A 10,360-nucleotide genomic window follows, 5' to 3' on the forward strand; every position below is an offset into this window, starting at 1 on the left:
GGAGTCACACAACAGGGAGCCACCCTGGAGCACTCAGCCCACCAACAGTAAGGAAAGTTTTCAAAGTCTCTTTACTATCCCCACTGGAGGACACTGCTGCTTTGTCCATATTCAGACCCTGTTCCCAGTCTGGGCCCCCCATTGCCACAGCAGAACAGGAAGCCCCCTAAAAGTTCCAGAGCAGAGAGGAAGGCTTGTGATCATCCAGGGCTAAGAGAAGAATCAGAGCTTCTCATAAGATCTTGAAGGAACTGAGCAGTGTCCCTTGCAGCAGTGTACCAATCAAAAGCTTCAGAAGATTCCATCAATTGGGAATTGGTTAAACAAGTTATGGTACATGAAAACTATTGAATATTATTGTTCTATTGCTCTGGGACCTATCCCGAGCCTTCGCCTGGATACATAGCTTTCCCCGGTCTTCGCACGTCACGGACCCGTAGGTCTTCGGATGCACGGACCCTCCTTTGGCGAAGGAGGGCAATAACTGGACAGAACACCCGGTTGCAGTCTAACAAGCAGGTCTTTATTCCTTACATAGCAGCGAAAAAAGCCTCTCCTCTTCCCCAGTCCCCTCCCTTATCTAGTCTTCTGTTCCTCCCCCGAGCTCCTCCCCTGTTCCTCCCTCATGGGCGGAGCCACTCCTGTTACTGGGGCGTTCCCAGCACCCATGTGGGCGGGTTCACACCCCCAGGCGTCTCCTAACCCATAGGTGGCCAAGGTCCAGAGCTGGGTCCAGAGCAATTCCCCCTTTTTGTTTAGACAGGGGTAGTGTCCATTTTTGGTCGTTCTCTGGGATTCTGGAGAAGAGCACGAGGGTCAGCCTTTGATAGCGTATTTTTGCAGCAAGCATATGTAGCAAAAGAGGCAGGATAGAAATAATCATAGTCTTAATATCCTATAATAATAAAATTATTTCAGATCTGAATTAAGCACACATACACAGACATATGTACGAACTCACAGAAAACAATCATTTTTAACCAAGCTGTGATTGATGCCCTGGCCGGCATCAATCCCAGAATATAGGAACATTTTCCTATCCCTCCAGGCCAGTAGAGAGATGTGAAAATGTCTCATTGAAGTTTAACTACACATAAGACCAGTCAAGAAAAAATAACTTTTAGAATCAATTAGAATGTCTTGAGGAACCTCTTATATAAATTTATTAAGAATTTTTAAATAACCAATTAATATAAAATTTGAATGCATTCTTAAATAACTCTATAAAATATAATATTAACTATTCTAGCACACAAAAAATGTAGTTATAAGTACAAGCACTGGTGATGTGCATTCTTCTTCCTATTTTTATCTTCTCCGAGGTCTCTGACCCACTTGGTTGGAGCCCAAAGTGGTTTCTCCTTCTACACTCACTCCATTAACAGACAGGAGTTCATCCCCACGTTTCAGTCCACCATGTCTATCAGCTATACCACCAGGAATAATCCGAGAAATGTAGATAGGAGAGTTTTGCTCTTTGCCTCCCATAATATTGAATCCAAGACCCTCTTCAGTTTTTGGTAATTCAACAACTCGAGGATGAGAATGTCCTTCACTGGCAGCAAAGGCAGCAACAGTAGCCTTGGCAGTAGCATTAGCTCTCACTTCAGGACTACTGCTGATATCCACAGTTTCATAGACATGTTCATAAACCTATCTCACAGCATTGCAGAATTCACTTTGAAGGACTCTTTGCAAAGCCTGAAGTTTTTGTGGTGGCACTTCCCCACTCCTTTGTAGTTTTTCTAATAATTCAATTGCTCTACAAATATCCCGCTCCAGCCTCACAGGCTCCCCCAGCGCCGCCATCTTCTCCCCCGCGCGCGGCCCGACCACTGACTCCCCCTCTTTGTTTAATGAGGAGGGTTTTAAGGGTGCGGTTAGCACGTTCAACTATGGCCTGACCAGTGGGATTATATGGAATTCCAGTTTTGTGTAAAATGGAAAATTCTTGACAAAAGTTTGCAAACGCCTTGGAAGAATATGCAGGGCCATTATCTGTTTTTATGGCTGTAGGAACTCCACAAGTGGAAAAACAGGTTAAAAGATGTGCTATCAGCCCATTCAGGGATAGAGTCAGTAAAATAACAAAGAGCACCTTCAGAAGCACAAATATTTAAAACAGGATATTTTCCAAACATACAAAGACAATGATCAGACATAGCTAGGAATAAATTGGCCAGCATCGTAAATTTACAAGGGATGCTTCTTTTACTTCTCTAGAAATATTGCCATTCTATGACACCTTGCTTTTGATAGAGACAACCAATATGTGACCTTTGATTTAAAATGGTAGCAAATATAGGTTGCTCAGGATCAAATTGAACTATAGACTCATGACACCTGGACAAAATCTGTGTCATGGACTCTTTGGCTGGTGGGGTCCAATACCGGGGTGAGGTCAATGTGGAATCTCCTTTCAGGATATCATAAAGAGGATACATCAAATCATCAGGAATAGGAACTGTAGAACGTATCCATTGTATGGAACCAATAAGTTTCTGGAAATCATTAAGGGTACTACATTTCTCTAAATTCACCTTTGGGGGTATTCTAGATGCCCTCCCTTCACTAAGGGTGTGACCAAGGTATTGATAAGGGCTAGTATCTTGTATCTTATGAGGAGCCACTTGAAGCCCATATTTACTCAAGGAAAGGAGCATTTCTTTTGTTAATTCTTCTAGCTCCGTGGCTTGCTTAGTAGCCATGAGAATATCATCCATATAATGGATTATGATGGCCTTGGGGTACTTACTGCGCAGCAGGTGAACAATAGCTGCAACATATGCTTGGCATATAGTTGGACTATTGGCCATTCCCTGAGGTAATACAGTAAACTGATACCTGATTGACGGGCTTTGAAAATTTTTTGATGGTACCGAGAATGCAAATTTATCCCTATCCTCAGGGCAAAGGGGAATGCTATAAAAACAATCCTTAATATCTATTATCTTTATAACAAATTCTCTAGGTATAAAGGCAGGAGAAGGAAGACCCGTCTGTAGCGGGCCCATAGGGACCATTCTTTTATTCACCGCCCGTAAGTCAATAAGCATTCTCCAGGTGCCAGCTTTTTTTTTTTTTTTTTTTTTTTTTTTTTACAAATACTGGAGAATTATAAGGGCTGGTGGTAGGCTCAATTCTGTGTTGTAACAATAATTCCTTAACTATATCTTGCTCCGTAGAAAGGGGCCACTGTTCCACCCACACAGGGTTATCACTCCTCCAAGTAATCTTTGGGCAGCTCACCATAACAGTAGCCCCTAGGAGTTTGTTGCCAAATGTTCAGGGGTGATAAGATACAATTGTAACTGATGTAACAAATCTCTACCCCACAGGGCAGAGCCTAGTCCCGTAATCTTTAAGGGATGAATAAAACCACTTTGTCCTTCATAACTCCATCTTAAATGACGCTCTGCTTTTCTAGCCCCTTGGTGGCCTCCCACCCCCAAAATAGGGGTGGTAGATGACATAAGTGGCCTAAACATTTCCTCCTTTCTCAATGTTTGCTGCGCCACAGTCCTGGGTCTTAATTTCTGCTGCGCCACAACCCTGATTCTAACTTCCTCCATATTCTTCCTAGCTCTTACTCTGTCCTCCAAATAGCTACTTCTTCCTTCTTCTTCCCCAACTCCATATTTATTATGTTTCTTATAAATTTCTCTAAGTTCTGCCCAAGGATAAATCGGAGGAGGATTATTACAACCCTCCTCCTCAGAAGATTCTCCTAATGATTCTCCCACTTGTGTGCCAATTGTTTCTCGCCCACAGGGACGAGGACCCCCCTGTAACATTGTATTTATGAGAGAATAAAAGGAGAAGTCCCGGTCAGTTAGGATTCCAGGGCATGACTCATCAAAAGAAGCCAACTGTTGCCCAACGTCTCCCAGTTCTCTTTGGTAATCCCTGAATGTTCTAACCAAGGGGAGAACCCCCACACCTTATCTACAAATTCACGGCACTGCTTAATATGTGGCTTAAATTGATGCCGCTTGCCTAATTTATATAACTGACAAGCTAGAACCGCCTTTTCTTCGGGTCTAATCAGGGAAAAACCCATTCCCTGCCCCATAACTTCATCCCAGATTAATCTCAAATTAATCTGAGGCTGTCCAGCTCTTCTCCCTGTTAAGGGAGGCCAGGCGGAAATTCCCTTGGTCCCTGTTCGGGGCACCAGCTGCTCGGGGACCTATCCCGAGCCTTCACCTGGATACATACCTTTCCCCGGTCTTCGGACGCACGGACCCTCCTTTGGCGAAGGAGGGCAATAACTGGACAGAACACCCGGTTGCAGTCTAACAAGCAGGTCTTTATTCCTTACATAGCAGCGAAAAAAACCTCTCCTCTTCCCCAGTCCCCTCCCTTATCTAGTCTTCTGTTCCTCCCCCGAGCTCCTCCCCTGTTCCTCCCTCATGGGCGGAGCCACTCCTGTTACTGGGGCGTTCCCAGCACCCATGTGGGCGGGTTCATACCCCCAGGCGTCTCCTAACCCATAGGTGGCCAAGGTCCAGAGCTGGGTCCAGAGCATTCTATAAGAAACAATAAATGGTCAGACTCTGGAGAAGCATGGAATGTCTTACAGGATCTGTTGCTGAGCAAAGAGCAGAACAATGAGAACAATGTAAACATTAATAACAACTTGATCAGATGATCAGCCTTGATGGAAACAGCTCATCTCAGCAGTTCAGAAAGCTAGGACAATAATATTTGACTGGCTATGGACAATGCTATTCCCATCCAGAGGAATAAAAACAAAATAGAAACAAAAAAATGCAACATTTTATAATCTGATGAACACTATAAAAATTATCTCTTATGTATCTCTTCCTTTAATACTAATTATTTATACCAATAATGACTAATCTGTAAACATGTTTATCAAAAATATGCATGTATAATGTTAACCTGACTGTTTGCTGTTGAGGGGAGGGGATGGGAAAGGAGGATGGAAAAAAAATTCTGTATCTTAAAAATATACATACACATATGGATGAATGTTAAATAAATAAAATAAATGAATTTTTAAAAAGTGCAGGAAACATCTCAAAACCAGGGTATTGACTTGGGAAATGAGTAAAGAGAAAAAAAAAGAACTTGATAACAGATACTTACTTTGGTCTCATAAAGGAACAAAACACTCAGAATATGACAAAGACCAAGATTCTGTATCCAATGCCTCCAAGAAAAATGGGAATTGGTTTCATGTTATGGAAGAGTTCATGAAAGATTTTGAAAGTTAAGTAAGGGTGGTAGACAAAAATTTGGGAAGAGAAATGAGATGAAGGAGAATCACGAAAAGCAAGTAAGCAGATTGGTGAAGGAGTTAAAAAATTTCACAGAAAAGAACAAATGAAAAACCAGTTTAGGTCAAATGGAAAAAGCAGTCCAAGAGGAGAATGAGGAGAAGAATGCCTTGAAAACAGAATTGTTTTGTTGGAAAAGGACATAAGAAAGCTTTCTGAAGAAAACAACTTCAAATATAGAGTGCAGCTAAAGGAAGCTGATGACTTTGTGAGAAATCAAGAAATAATAAGAGAAAATAAAAGAATAAGAAACTAGAAAAAATGTGAAATATTTCACTGGAAAAACAACTGACATCGAAAACAGATCCAAGAAAGATAATGTAAAAACCAATGGGCAACCTGAAAGTCATCACCAGGAAAAGCACCTTGACTTCATTTTTAAAGAATTTCTCCAGGAAAATTGCCCTGATATCCTAGAAGCAGAGGATAAAAGCAGAAATTGATGAAACCCACCATCAACTCCTTTTTTGTGTTGTTTTTTTGAAGTTTTAAAAAATATGTTTTAACCAGCATTCAAAGTTCATCAATTCCTTATCAGGATGTGAATAACATTTTCTTTTCTGTTATTTACTTTAATCCATATGAATGTGCATGTTTCCAAGTTACAAAATTTCCATCCACCTTCCCTTCCCATCCCCCTACCCTCAGTGGCAAACAGTCAAGTTAGCGTTTTACATACATATTTTGTTAAACATGTTTACAAATTGTTACTTTTTGCATGAGGAATAAGGATTAAGGGAAAGAGCTACATAAGAGATCATTTTTATAAAGAGTACAACAAATTCATAAGGGTTGTTTTCTTTTTTTCTTTGTATATGTCCTTTTTTGTTTTGTTTTGTTTTTCTTCCTCTGGATGGAGATAATATAATCTATAGCCAGTCAAACATAGTTGTCCTAGCTTTCTGGACTGCAGAGAGGAGCTTCTTCCAATAAGGTTATTCTTCTCATAATGTTGTTGAGATGTGCATTGATCTCTTCATTCTACTCCCTTCAATCAGTATAAAAGCCCCTAAGTCATTCCATGCTTCTCTAGAGTCAGATCACTTATGGTTTCTTATAGAAAAATAGTATTCCATACTATTCTTGTACTATAACTTGTTTAGCCATTCCTCAATTGATTGGTATCCCCTCAACTTCCAATTCTTTGACACTGCAAAAAAGAGCTATTTTGAATATTTTGGAATATGTAGGACTTTTCTCATTTTTATAATTTGCACTCCAGAATTGGAATAGTTGGGTGAAAGTATATGAACAGTTTTATTGCCCTTTTAGCATAGTTCCACATTGCTCTACCAAAAGGTAGAATCTTTTCACAACTCCACCAGCAATGCATCAATGTCCCAATCCTCCCACAACATGTCCAAAATTGATCATCTTCCCTTTTTCTCATCTTGGCTAATCTAATAAGTATGAGATGATTCCTCATTTCTTTAGTTACCCTGTCCACCAGGGGCTTAATTAAGTTCAGGAGTGAAAAGAAACATGAGTAAACTTGAATGGGGATGCTAGCAGGCTAACTACCAGAGCTGTTTATTGACAGTATCAAACAATTCTTTATAACAGAAAACTACAAAATTAGCATAACAGCAAAATTATCAATGATGTAACTCTAAGTTGGATAGAATGCAACCTGGAAAGATTTAACCCAGGTAAAAAAGTTCAAGAGGAGGGCTATCAACAAGTGAGACCATGAATGACACAGTTGTGTTATCAAAACAGAGTTCTTTGGAAATCCTTCAGCTTGAGGGTCACCAGAGCCCAAGTGTTATAGTCATAACTCAGTGTCTAACCCAACTCACTCAAGCAACTCTCAACACTTCCCCCTTTTCTGTTTACACAACAAGCTCACAATTGCCCAACCTGATGTTCAACTTGGGTTACACGATTTAAAATTCTATTGATAGAATATATAGTAACTTTGGTTACAAAAAATTGATTAAACTTTGAAAAAGCAGAAACATAAAGCAAAGTATAAATAAAGTAGAAGGATCAAGAGAATCAATATAAGATGCAATTCTATAATACTCTGGGTCCAATGCCCAAAGAAGGTGAGATGTTGAAACCATTTAATTATCTTAATGACTCTCTTTTCAGCAATCAGGTTTCACTGGGAGGTTTCTTGGGTGCCTTTAGCCAACTTACTCAAATCATCAATATCAAAAGATATAGTAGAATTCCCAAACTATCCATTAAGGTGAATCCTAACCTTTTTCCATTTCCATTGAGTATCATTATCCTCCAGACTGGTCATACAATTTCCCATGTAGCTATATTCACAACTAAGAATCTGTCAAACTCCAGCATACCTACTTCAACTCCTATAGAAACTACTGTCGTCTTCAAGAGTGCTAACATTTGCAGAAACTGCTTCTCAATATCTGACTGATTTTGGAAGTCCAAATTTGCATTTTGTATATTAGATATAGACAGGGCAAGTGATATAGATTATGCTTGTATCACAAAGAGAAATACAAGCATGATAACTTCAACTACAAAACAACTAATAACGTCTCTTAAACCTTCCAGAAAGAAGGTACTCCTCTCATTGAATTAATTCACCAAAAATCATGATCCAGGACTGGATTTCTACCATCATTTGGTTTTTAACATCTTGAATATGAAACCCATACTCTTACTTAGAGACAAACAACAAATTCTCAATACCATAATTACAACAAAACTGAAAAGAGAAATAATACCATGTAACCATGTACCAATTACAGGTGGAGAAGAGAACCAATCAAAACCAATCATATAATATCTTTTTGATTTTATTTATTTATTTTAAATATTTATTCTCATTTTGTACAAATAAAGTTTTTATATATTAATAAAATATTCTTGTTTTAGAGTAAAAAAAGTACCCCCTCCCCCAAAAAATATAGTCTCACTTGAGCAATGAAAGGGAGAGAAAAAAATTAAAATTATATTAAAAAAATAATAGTAGTAATTGTAGGTATGGCCAGGTGGTGCAGTGGACAGAACACCAACCCTGGAGCCAGGAGCACCTGCACCCAAATACAGCCTCATACACCCAACAATCACCAAGCTGTGTGACTTGTAAGCCACCCCAACCCCACTGCCCTGCAAAAACCAAAAAAAGAAAAAAAGACCACAAATAAAATAGTAATAATAATAATAATAATAATAATAATAATAATAATAATAATAATAATAATGGCAGCTGGGTGGCATACAGAGCACTAGTTCTTGAGCCAGGAGTACCCGGGTCCAAATCTGGCCTCAAACACCCAACGATCACCCTGCTATGCGGCCCCAGGCAGGCCATCCAGCCCCATTTATCCTGCAACCCCCAAAAATAATAATAACAAAAAATGTGCTTCAGTCTGTGTTCCAACACCACAAACTCTGTTGTGGGTGGATCACATTCTTCATGATAAGTCCATCACAAAAGTTACCTGCATATTTTTCCACTGTTGCCATTGCTGATCATAACTCCCTTCATTCGTATTTCTCCACTACCATGTACTATATTTTTTCTCTCCTTTCACTGACTCTGCTGTAGGGTAGCTGATTGGCTCAGCAGACAGATCCATGGCCCTGGGGCCAAGAGGTCTCCAGCCCCTATACTACTCCTTAGGCCCAGCATCCACCTGGCCCGATGGTCCTGGACAGTCCATCCAATCCCAGTGCTTTGCAAGAAGTAAAAAAGAAAATGTGTTATATCTTACCACTCTCCCCCCCATGGTCCATCCTCTCCTCCAACATTCACATCCCCAACCCCTCCCCCTGTCCCCACCTTCTTACTCCAGATGTCTATACCCCATTGAGTATATATGCTGTTTCCTCTCCTAACCACCTCTGATGAGAGCAAAGATTCCCTCATTCCTCCTTGCCTTCCCCCTTCCATATCATTGCAATAGCTCATTGTAATAAAGAAAAGTCTTATTATATGAAATATATTGGCCTATTCCCCCTCTCCTTTTTTTTCTCCCATTACATTTCCCTTTTTTCTATTGACTCCATTTTTACACCATATTTTATCTTCAAATTCAGCTTTCTCCTGTGCTTCATCTATAAAAGCTCCTTCTACCTGCTCTGTTATTGAGAAGGTTCATATGAGTATTATCTGTGTCATTTTTTCTATACAGGGATACATGCAGTTCATCATAATTAAGTACCTCATGTTTTCCCCTTCTCCTCCAATCTCTATGCTTCACCTGAGTCTTCTATTTGAAGATCAAACCTGTTCAATTCTGGTCATGCCAACAGGAACATTTGGAATTCCCCTGGTTCATTGAAAGTCCATCTTTTTCCCTGGAAGAAGACATTCAATTTTCCTGGGCAGTTGGTCCTCAGTTTCATTCTAGGTTCTTTTGCCTTCCAGAATATTATATTCCAAGCCCTATGAGCTTTTAATGTAGTTGCTGCTAAGTCCTGTGAGATGCTGATTGTGGCTCCATGGTATTTGAATTGTGTCCTTTTGGCTGCTTGTAATATTTTCTCTTTGACTTGGGAGTTCTGGAACTTGGCTATAATATTCCTGGGGGCTGGTTATTTTGGATCTCTTTCTCAGGGAGATTGGTGGATTCTCTCAATTTCTGTTTTCCTCTCTGCTTCTAGCATAGGCAATTTTCCTGTACTAATTCTTTGAAAATGATGCCAGGGCTCTTTTTCTGATCATGACTTTCAGGTATTCCAATAATTTTTAAATTATCTTTCCTAAATCTGTTTTCCATATCAGTTGTTTTTCATTTAGATGTTTCACATTTTCTTCTAATTTTTCATTCTTTTGGTTTTGAAGTATTGAGTCCTGATTTCTCATAAATTCAGCAATTTCCCTGAGTTCTTTGTCTGAAGGATTTGTTTTCCTCAGAGAGCTTCCTTATCTTTTTCCATCTGGTCAATTCTGCTTTTTTAAAGCATTCTTCTACTCAATAACTTTTTGAACTGTTTTATTCATTTGACCTAAGCTGGTTTTTAGCATGCTATTTTCTTCAGCATGTATTTGGATTTCCTTGACTAAGCTGCTGACTTCATTTTCAAGTTTATCCTGCATCTCTCTCATTTCTTTCCCCAGTTTTTCCTTCTATCTC

The 10,360-nt window shown here is 39.5% G+C and overlaps 1 pseudogene; it reads right to left on the bottom strand.

Annotated features, from left to right (window-relative positions):
- Positions 1 to 516: 516 nt before the first annotated feature.
- On the bottom strand, positions 517 to 3,083 carry LOC141501748 (protein lin-7 homolog C pseudogene; annotated as a pseudogene).
- Between the last annotated feature and the right edge of the window lie 7,277 nt (positions 3,084 to 10,360).

This window comes from Macrotis lagotis, chromosome 1 (genome assembly GCF_037893015.1).
Source record: "Macrotis lagotis isolate mMagLag1 chromosome 1, bilby.v1.9.chrom.fasta, whole genome shotgun sequence".
In the NCBI taxonomy this organism is placed as follows: Eukaryota; Metazoa; Chordata; class Mammalia; order Peramelemorphia; family Peramelidae; genus Macrotis; species Macrotis lagotis.